This window comes from Ovis canadensis, chromosome 13 (genome assembly GCF_042477335.2).
Source record: "Ovis canadensis isolate MfBH-ARS-UI-01 breed Bighorn chromosome 13, ARS-UI_OviCan_v2, whole genome shotgun sequence".
Classification (NCBI taxonomy): Eukaryota; Metazoa; Chordata; class Mammalia; order Artiodactyla; family Bovidae; genus Ovis; species Ovis canadensis.
Genome location: NC_091257.1, coordinates 32,201,555 through 32,212,686, shown reverse-complemented (window position 1 = coordinate 32,212,686; position 11,132 = coordinate 32,201,555). Strand labels below are relative to the sequence as shown.

The window sequence follows — 11,132 nt, the reverse complement described above, 5'->3', positions numbered from 1 at the left end:
TAACAGTTATGAGAGAATCCTTCGCACTAAACATCTCTAGAATTAAAACTGCTGGTACCTTGTTTTCTTGTGTATAATTTTCTCACCTTTCTGTGTTTTTGTTAAATGGAAAAGTTTAAAGAAAATCACAGACGTGTTCTCCTTATCAACAGTTTGATTTCAAACTACTTCCTCCATTTGAACTCGATCCTCACCTAGAAATCAAAATAAAGGTCTCAGAAGTATGTATTTAGGGCAGGAGGCTTTTAGGGGAGAAGATAGTAATCTCGTGGGTCATTTCTAGGCCTATGCGTGATTCCCCTAGTTCTCTGAAATTGTGTGTTCTCAGTAGACTGGTATTTATTGTACACTTTATCAGATTAAACAGCATTCCATACATATGTTCTCTGTTATCTAAAAGCGGAATGAGTGGGAATTCATTTTCTTTTATTTATGTGATTACTTTTCTACTTAAGTAATCTTCAAGTTAGATCTAGTCTCTAAAAGTATTATTTAAATGTCACATTTAGTCAGTTCTGTGTCATTTCTATGACAATATCTCTTGCTTAACTTAAACATAAATAATATTTTACTCATTTCAGATGCAGCAAGGAATTGGCCAGGAGTATGACTAGAGAACCAACAAAAGGTATGTTGCCAAAACTTATGGATTAAATTTAGACATTGATTTCTGAAATACACTGAAAACAGTAAATGGCATCTTTGGCCATTGTTTGCACAACAGATGCTACGTTAAATGGTTTTTCTTATGCATAGCTAATGAAAAATGTGAAAGCATGAGCAGTCATAGTGAAAAAGATCCTTCTTCATTTATTCATCATGTTCCATAGCTTTAAAAAAATCTCAAAAGGTCTATGTAGTTCTTGTTTTTTTTTAATTTTTGTTTTGTAAAATATTTATTTATTTTAATTGGAGGCTAATTACTTTATAGTATTGTGGTGGTTTTTGCCATACATCGACATGAATCAGCCATCAGTGTTCGTGTGTCTGTCTGTCCTGTATCTCACCCCCTACCCCCACCTCCAAAGGACCCTTTAGAGTCTTCTCTAGCACCACAATTTGAAAGCATCCTTCCACTTTGAGGAACCTCAGTCTCTGCTCTGACAGCTGTTAACTGATGATGCCCCTGGACATTATGGAGGGTAATCAGTTGTATTCAAAGTTATTGATTTAAATACTAATCACATCTAAAATATACCTTCACAGAAACACCTAAATGGATATTTGATCAAATGGCTGGGATCATATTCTAGCCAAGTCGACAGATTAAATTAACCAGGACACTGGGAAGATATTTAAGCCATCAGTTTTAAGGAGAATATTGAAATTGTCTAATATTTCTCCAATTCTAGGCTAGGTTTTATGGAAAACCTGTACCACAATCTATTTATTCCTTTCTGTCCTCCTGCAGGAGTTGGTTATTGATTTTGTTACCCAACCAGACTTGGGTCCACTTGCCCAATACACAGTCAAACTAATCTCCTGACACCAGGTCGTGATGAAGGAAACTGGTGTTTCTTGCAAGGTGCCCAATGTTGGGGCCAGGCAAGGAGAACAGAGGTTTCCTTCTCAAAAGACTCAAAGTCTCTGATGGCTTCCGGGGAAGGGTTTTATTGTTGGTGGTGTTTTTGTTTTGTTTTTAATATCAGTGATTTATTGTTAAGCAAGGCAAGCTTCCAAATACTACACAGCATATTTCCAGTACGGAGAAATAGCTAGATATAGACACACAAAAACACACAGACAGGAGTAGATATAGAGATAGTGGTATAGAAATATATGTCCCCAAGTTTTGGATTAAACTGGAGGACATATATTTGTATTAAACAAGGAGAACAGGCTAGTTTATGAGAGAATTAACAGCATTTTAAACATTTCCCAATAGTTAGAATACTTGGGAAAAAATGAACGCACCTTTTGGTAAACTAGAATAAAGAAATGTATGTGGCTTAGGTTTCCTAAGGATGAAAACAATTTTTTAAAAATACTTGTTTTGTATTGGAGTATAGCCAGCGAACAATGTGGTGATAGTTTCAGGAGCACAGCGAGTGACTCCGCCACACACGTACGTGTATCCATTCTCCCCCAGATGCAGGAAAGGGCTTTTGATGGCAGAGTTAGGGGTGAGAGTGTGAGATGCCTGATAGCTTGTGTACATCCTTTTGGATTGGTTGGTGGTGAGGTAACTGGGTGACTCTAGGAGTCAGTATCATCAACCATCAGGTTTCAACTGGTCTGGGGTGTACATAGCGTTAGTCAGCATGCAGTTGACTTCTTCCACCTGGTGGGTGTTTCAGTATCTGCAGAAGAATTCAAGGATATGGCTCAGAGTGTTATCTAGAGCCCTTGAGGAATTAAAGGTCCTTGACTTGGAGGTGTTAACTATCATTATTTTGTCTTGCTCAGCTGTTTTTGTTTCAGCATTTTCTCGCTTCTCTGATTACATTTGCTCTTTGGACAAAGCCTCAGAGGCTAAAGCTTTTCTACAAACAAAAGGCAGGGTCTGTGGGCAGCTCCTCACAGGGTCCTACTCAGTTTCCATTAATTTTTCTTTTTAGTGTGTCCTCCTTTACTTTTAATAGATTTAAGAGGTGGAGAGAGGGTTCCGAGTTAGGAGTTTTTCATTCATAACCCACCTAGGCTGGAACATCTAGAAAAATCTCTCTTCTTAAAATAATCTGTGTGTCACATTCCTCCGCCTCATATATTAAATACACATCCTGTCCTTCACAAGCCGCACACCCAAAAGCAACCAATTCCAGAGTCCAGTCTCTGTGCTGGGTGCTAGAGACGGAAAAAAACAAACAAATGTGGCTTCTTCTCTCACGTGGGTTGTTACTGGTTGCCACTGAGCCCCTCAATGCTCGTGACTCTTTGGACTGAATAAAGGTACTTTATGAAACTGCAAAGAAAATGGAAGGAAGTCATAGGAAAGAGCCCTTAGCTTCTGAGATATTTATTGGGAGTTGGAGAGATTTGTTCTGAGGGATATTAAGCCTTGTCCCAGCAGGAAATAATTGTTAAAAATTCTGTTGGAGTGTGCATGACAGTGTGGTGCCAGTTTAAGGTGTACAGCAAAGTGAATCATTATATATATAAGTGATTAACTATATATATATATATGTGATTAACAATGTATACCCCTTCTTTTTCTTTTCAGATTCTTCTCCCATATGGGTTATTGGGTAAATTCCCTGTAATATATTGGTGGTCCTTATGAGTTATCTATTTCTATTTTATGCATAGCAGTGTATATATATTAATTCCAATCTCCGAACTTATCCCTCCCCCCATGTTTCCCCTTTGGTAACTGTAAGTTTGATTTTGAGATCTGGGAGCTGGTTCCTATTTTGTAAATAAGCTTATTTTTATTAGATTCCACTGTTAAGTGATATCATATGGTATCTGATTTTCTCTCTCTGAGTTACTTCATTTAGTATGAAAATGTCTAGGTCCGTCCATGTTGCTGCAAATGGCATCATGTCATTCTTTTTATCGCTGAGTAATACTCCATTGTGTGAATGCATGTGTGTACCACATCTTTATCCATTCATCTGTTGATGGATATTTAGGTTGCTTCCATGTATTGGCTATTGTAAATATTGCTGCAACGAACATTGGGGTGCATGTATCTTTTTAAATTATGGTTTTCTCTGGATAAGTGACCAGGAGTGGGATTGCTGACTCATATGGCAACTCTATATTCAGTTTTTCAAGAAGCCTCCATGCTGTTCTCCACAGTGGGTGTACCCAGTTACATTCCCATGAACACTGTAGGAGGGCTCCCCTTTCTCCACACCCTCTCCAGCATTTATTGTTTGTAGAATTTTTATGCTGGCTATTCTGACTGGTGTGAAATGATACCCCATAGTAGTATTTCGGTACTTCTCTAATAATTAGTGATGTGCAGCATCCTTTCTGAGCATCCTTTCCTGTGCTTTTTGGTCATCTGTAAGTGTTCTTTAGAGAAATGTCCATTTAGATCTTACACTCATTTTTTGATTGGGTTGTTTGTTTTTGGTATTGAGCTCTTTGAGCTGTTTGAATGTTTTGGAGATTAATTTGTCAGTTGCCTCATTTGCAAATATTGTCCCCCATTCTGTGGGTTTTCTTCTGTCTTGTTTATGATATCTTCTGCTGTGCAAAGGCTTTTAAGTTTAATTAGGTCCCATTTGCTTACTTTTGATTTTAGTTTCATTACTCTAAGGGGTGGCTCAAAAGAGATACATTGCTGTGATTTGTGGCAGAGTGTTCTGCCTCTAAGACTTTTATAATGTCTGTCCTTATGTTTAGGTCTTTAATCCATTTTGAGTTTATTTTTGTGGATGCTCTTAGGGAGTGTTCTGATTTCATTCTTATACATGTAGCTGTCCAGTTTTCTCAGCACTGCTCATTGAGGAGGCTGTCTTTTCTGCTTTGTATAGTCCTGCTTCCTTTGTCCTAGATTAATTGACCACAGGTGCATGGGTTTCTCTCTGGACTTCCTATCTTGTCCCATTGATCTATGCAATATATTTCTCTTTTTGTGGCAGTCCCATCACTTCATGGGAAATGGGGAAACAGTGGAAACAGTGTCAGACTTTATTTGAGGGGGCTCTAAAATCACTACAAATGGTGACTGCAGCCATGAAATTAAAAGACACTTACTCCTTGGAAGAAAAGTTATGACCAACATAGATAGTATATTCAAAAGCAGAGACATTACTTCGCCAACAAAGGTCTGTCTAGTCAAGGCTATGGTTTTTCCTGTGGTCATGTATGGATGTGAGAGTTGGACTGTGAAGAAAGCCGAGTGCCAAAGAATTGATACTTTTGAACTGTGGTGTTGGAGAAGATTCTTGAGAGTCCCTTGGACTGCAAGGAGATCCAACCAGTCCATTCTGAAGGAGATCAGCCCTGGGTGTTCTTTGGAAGGAATGATGCTAAAGCTGAAACTCCAGTACTTTGGCCACCTCATGCGAAGAGTTGACTCATTGGAAAAGACTCTGATGCTGGGAGGGATTGGGAGCAGGAGGAGAAGGGGACGACAGAGGATGAGATGGCTGGATGGCATCACTGACTCGATGGACGTGAGTTTGGGTGAACTCCAGGAGTTGGTGATGGACAGGGAGGCCTGGCGTGCTGCGATTCATGGGGTCGCCAAGAGTCGGACACGACTGAGCGACTGAACTGAACTGAACTGAACCAGTGTTTTGATCACTGTAGCTTGTAGTGTAGTCTGAAGTCAGGGAGCCTGATATTGTCAGCTCCTGCTTTTCTTTCTTGATTGCATTGACTATTCAGTGTCTTTTCTACTTCCATACACACTGTAAAAATTTTTTTTCTGGTTCTGTGGAAAACTCCATTAGTAATTTGATACAAATTGCATTGGATCAGTAGATTGCTGGGGGTAGTACAGTTATTTTGATAGCAGGAAATGGTTTATTCAGAATGGTTCTAGGTTTGTGGTGGCCACCGTGAATTAAATCAGATTCAATCAGATTCATTAGATCAGATCTGATTTTCCCAGCCTGTGGCTCTTTTGTCCTGCAGAAGGCGCCAAATGACTGCCCAGAGCTCTGATGCTTTGGAAAACGTGAAATGTAATTCTGAAAGGCCAGCATCTGAAAGCATTCAATGGTCTGTCTGGGACCCTTGCTTTTGCTTCATTTTAGTGTGACGTGGGTCAAAATGAGAAGCAGAAAGGAAAATGGTTGCCTCTCCTGGCACGTGGTAATATTGTGGAATATGAAAATGTGAGTCAAGCACAGAGACATCCCAGTCAAACAGCACCTAAACACAGAGCTTGTATGGGAACTTGTGTGTGTGTGTGTGTGTGTGTGTGTGTGTACTTGTGCTTCTGAGAAAGATTAAACAGTAAAGAATGGAGGTGATGAAACATACTTCAAAAAAAAGGTAAAGAGAAAATATTGTAGAAAAACCTATAAAAAGAATAAAAAAGTGGGTCATGAAAGAGAGAGAAAGAGAGAAACGAGAGCTCAAGGGGGCATGGACCAGGGAAGGCGGGTAAAAGTACTGACATGGGGGCTCCAGGAGGCAAGATCCTGGTCCTCTCTTTCTTGCAGTTCTAATAACAGTTGAATTTCAGTGACTGTCATACAAGTGGAGGACAAGAAGAAACACACCAGGTCGCCTGGGACCGATCCAGGGGAATTCTTTATTTCAAGGACTCTGTATAATTTCTCCATATTATATTTTACATATATCTTACATACTATATTTTGCATATTATATGTTTATATTATATATATAATATATTTATATATGAACGACAATGTCAGGTGGTAAGTTTTGAATTTTCAGTGATACCAAAGAGAGTGTGGCAGGAATTTAGGAGGAAGTTGCGTGGTAGTGAGCTAGTGAGGTCGGGAGAGAAGACTAGCTCGGGAGGGTGGGACATAGCCTGGGCCCTGACTGATGGGAATGAACAGAATATTCGAGATGAATGAACAGAATTCACTTCCTAGAATAGTTGTTAAGCAAGGATGTTGTGAACATCCATAAACCTACAGTGAAGATGGCAGAGTGGCAAAGGGATTAGATTAAAAGAATAATCTTGTTAACAACCTTCAGAGGAGTTATAAAGGACGAGAAGCCAGAAGTTCCTAATTTAGCAACATCATCTCCTTGTTTTTTCAGTGTTCTTGCATCAATTGCACCATATTTTTTTTAAAAAAAAACAAATAATAAGTTGGTAAATGGTAGGAAAGCTTGACATGACATATTTATTGTATGCTTTTGACAGATCCATATTTATATCATCCAGCTGCTTTAAAGAGTTAAAATCATTATCATAAGACACATGAAGGGCATAGACAATGAGCATCTTAAGAAGAGGATCAGATCCCATTTGTTTATTTTTGCTTTTATTTCCAATATTTTGGGAGGTGGGTCATAGAGGATCCTGCTGTGATGCATGTCGGAGAGTGCTTTGCCTATGTTCTCCTCTAGTGTGTATACCTGTGGCGGATTCATGTTGATGTATGGCAAAACCAATACAATATTGCAAAGTCATTAACCTCCAATTAAAATAAATAATTTTATATATACATTTTTTTAAAAAAGACGATGATCAAGAGGATTTGAAACCAAAGGAGGAAGATTAGTGTAATTAAAATTACTTCTTGTTTAATAAAGAAAGCTGTGTTCTTTAAGACTTACGCTTAGACATATTATTATTTGAGGTTGTATTTTTGCCTATCTCATTACATGGAAGAAATTTTAATCTCATTACTTTGTTTTCCTCACACAGCTCTTCTTACCAGCCCTCCTCCACAGCATTAAAAAGAAAATATTTAAGCCGAATTTGTTCAGGAGGTTTCACTGAACATGTAGAGTATCCTGCTCACAGACTTGCTGTGTGGTGTTTATTCCCTGGCACTTCTCTGGCAGGTTTCTCTGAACCTTAACATCTAGAACCCATGACCTGAAGAGCTGAGAGCTCTCGCCCTTCATCTGTAGGCAAACCATTTGATTTCTGCTCCCCTTGTCTTCCCATAAAAGGGAGTTTGGGAGGATGATTTCCCAGGAAATTTCTAGTGGTTTTAGATCAAAAACTAGTTTTGATGCCTTATCTCGTTTCTTCCAGCTGTTGTGAGTTCTGTCCTTGGTTTGCAGCTGCTACCGCTGCTAAGTCACTTCAGTCGTGTCTGACTCTGTGCGACCCCATAGACGGCAGCCCACCAGGCTCCCCTATCCCTGGGATTCTGCAGGCAAGAACACTGGAGTGGGTTGCCATTTCCTTCTCCAATGCATGAAAGTGAAAAGTGAAAGTGCAGTCGCTCAGTCGTGTCTGACCCTCAGCGACCCCACGAACCACAGCTTTCCAGGCTCCTCCGTCCATGGGATTTTCCAGGCAAGAGTATTGGAGAAGGGTGCCATTGCCTTCTCCTTGGTTTGCAGAGGCTTATAAAAATGCATTGGTTATTTTGCAGCTTCACAGGTGAGAGCAGAGGCTTCCCAAGGGCCAGTCCAGTTCCATTTGAGGCTGGACCAGTCATCCATGTGGTTGGCCTCTGGTTCTCATCAGCTGTCTTGTTCTGTGTAAAGTGAAGACGGTGTGCAGAGTGAAGGTACAGGCAGAACGCTTCACAGTTCCTGTGTTCCAAGAACAGAGATGCTCTACCAGCTCACTCTTCAACCTTGTTTCCCAGCAGGGACAACGGATTTGTTTGAGTTCTGAGCTGCTGTCAGAGTGGAGAGTCTGACTGGATCTCCGTGCTAACCAAAATGTCCAGCACTGGTGCATCGCATATCGACTGATTTCTAACTGGAAGTCCTGGGGTCTTCCTGGAGGAAAGGATAGCAGGGACTTGTCCTTGTGTGTTGTCAGTGGTGGTGTCTTAGATCAAATGCCTGCGAAGTTCCAAATGTGACCCAAGTCAGGCGACCCAGCCCTCTTTCCCGTGTAGTGAACAGCGTCGGGGACGTCTCTCCCCAGCGGTGGTACTTGAACTGTGTATTCTCATCTTCATCATGATAATGTAGTGAACTCTTCGTGCTTGGCAACGAGAAGATGGACAATTCAAACCAGATGATCATAATCCACGTGGCTCTGGATGTAATAAAGACAGGCATATGATGAGACACAGTCTATTTCTTACACACACATTCCACTCATATATGTTTGATTTTAATTGTACTCTGCATCTAATTATAGTCCTTTCTTGACTAGGCCCACATCGTCATGGGCCATGGGGCCCAGAAAGACAGCTAGGGAGGCACCAAACTGACCTCCACTGGTGGTTGTTTGAGAGCTGATCATAAGGCTTCAAGTTCATGGCTGCAGTGGGTGCAGCCCCTACATCAGTAGCACAGAAACCTTCCTATTGCACCAGAACGTCCATCTAACAACGGGTAACATCAGCAGGAAGGCTGGGGCAGAGGGTAACACTGCCCTAGCAGGTTAACAGTGCTTGAAAACCAACCAATCTCAGGTCCCCTGGAAACTAGAGAGGCCTGTAGCTGTCACGAACAGGTCAGACCACATAGATCTCATAGGAGACTCAGTCTGGCACTCAGGATCAGAGCAGATGATTTAAAGTCTCTTTCTATATAACTGTGTGTTCTTTGGGAGAAAAGATTGGGGTGGGAGAGCAAACTGGTTTCAAAATTCTGATATTAGTGGCAAATATATTCTGATTTAGTGGCAAATCTCTAAGAGGGGGAAATAAATGGGAGCTTTTCCTAAATGTTTTTCAACTAGGATTCCATCTCCACTGAGAATCACTCACATTTCAATACATACAAACGCCCCCCAACCCCAGCCCCAACCCAGTTTGGAGAATATCAGCTGGAGAGGTTAGGGAATCCCCCGCTGTCCAGGGCTGCCAGCTCTGGGGAGACTCAGGTCCCAAGTCAGTGGGAATCAGCTCCCAGACAGTCTGGTGGTGGGGGCCCTTCACAATTGGGTCCTCACATGCTTGGCGGTATGTGAATGCTTGCTAAGGTTACATCAGTGCATGGATTAAAAAACCCTGACAATCCACAGCCTGCCTGTGCATCCTTTCCAAAGGTTGCTCTGCCGAGAGCTGAGCGGCAATGAGCGGTTCCAGGTGGGTGGAGGGTCTTGCTCTCTGCAAAGACCTCTCCATAAAGGTGAGACCTGCCTCTCTCTCTCTGCTTACTATGATGAGTTTCTCCAGAGGCCACAAATCTCTTGGGTGCCAGATAAAATGTTTTTTTTTTTGAGAAAGTGAAAGAGTCTGTTGATTTAGTATTAAATCTTTTTGCAACTCAGATGATTCCTAATATTTTGCTTTTATGAAAATTGAGGGAAGACCTAATTGAGCCATCAGAAATTAGATCATTAAAAATCATTTTGATGATAGATCACTCTATCAGAGGGAGCTTGGTAACGGACATTGCTATGATAAAGTTCCTTTCATTTTCTTGTTCATTTTCATGAAAAATGTTTCATAGTGTGTATAACAACTGTAACAACAATAATTGTAAAATGAGATTAATGTTGGTGAAGATTGCCATCTATTTTAGGAATTAGATGCATCTTAATTTAGTAAGTCTGATGAAAACTGTTTTCTCCAATAAAATTTTACTTTTTATATTTATTATTAATAAAATCATGTGTGATAAATCACATATTAATAGTGCCTATAGTGATAATTCAGTTTAGAATTATTTCTTTAATCTCTAGAGCTACTTGGCTACAGGATTTAAACATTACCTTCAAATTAAAATGTACAAAATTGAATTCAAGTTATATACTTATTTTTGCTGCAGATAATTATGGATGATCAATGAAAGGATTTTAGGCATAAAATGTATCACACTAACATAAAATTATGTGAAGAAAGTAAAGTGGAAATACAAGTTTAAGGAGTAAATGAAATAATTTTTGCCTACTAAAGACAAGCTTGTAGGTGTATATTAAAATGAATTATGGTAGATATCAAATTGCTGTGGTATTAGACTGTCCTGGTAACAGTGAAGAAGTCAGATTAGGATTTTATTTTTTAAATTTCCTATTTCTGATTCACCAGAGATTATATCCTTTGCAACGATTTAAGCTGATGAAGAAATGTTTTAGATGTTAACTTCAACACATGTGAAGAGACATATAGTGGTTTTTGTTTTTTTTGTCAAATGATAGTGTTACTATGCATTTTGAAAGATGCACAAATGCATAATTTGAAAAGACATAGAGTTTAAAAAATTATTTTAAGGGATAATCAAGCAGGAAGTGGAAGTTCTCTATATCCAGCAGCACATAAGGAGAATGGAGAAACAGGGTCCAGAAAGGGCTCCATGTGGTTGGGTTCAGGCTCTTTCCACACTTCCTCCCACTGCCCTCCTTCTAGTACAGGACCCAGGTCTAACAGGTCCTCAGCTCCCAGCTTAATATCCCACGTTACCACTACTCTCCTCCTCCCACGTGTGGCACTCATTTCTTTCACACTTAATGACAATCATGTTGACTTGGCCCTGGGACCACCTCATGGAACTATCCGGGGAGTCATCGTCCCCTGGCCCACGCTCCCTGCCTCACTCTTGCCTCAAATCCCAGAAACCCTCAGACAATAGAAAGCCCAAGTTCAGGCCTAGGCCCTCAGCCCTTGTCCATCTATCATCATCTGAACGATTGCTATTAATTTGTGCATTTGCAGTTTTCAAAG

General features: G+C 40.3%; 1 long non-coding RNA gene across 1 annotated transcript; it reads left to right on the top strand.

The window, feature by feature from the left end:
• The first annotated feature begins 7,822 nt into the window (after window positions 1-7,822).
• On the top strand, window positions 7,823-8,584 carry LOC138417796 (uncharacterized). Its single transcript, XR_011248283.1, has 2 exons — window positions 7,823-8,072; window positions 8,154-8,584. It is a non-coding gene; the product is annotated as an uncharacterized lncRNA (long non-coding RNA).
• The last annotated feature ends 2,548 nt before the right edge of the window (window positions 8,585-11,132 follow it).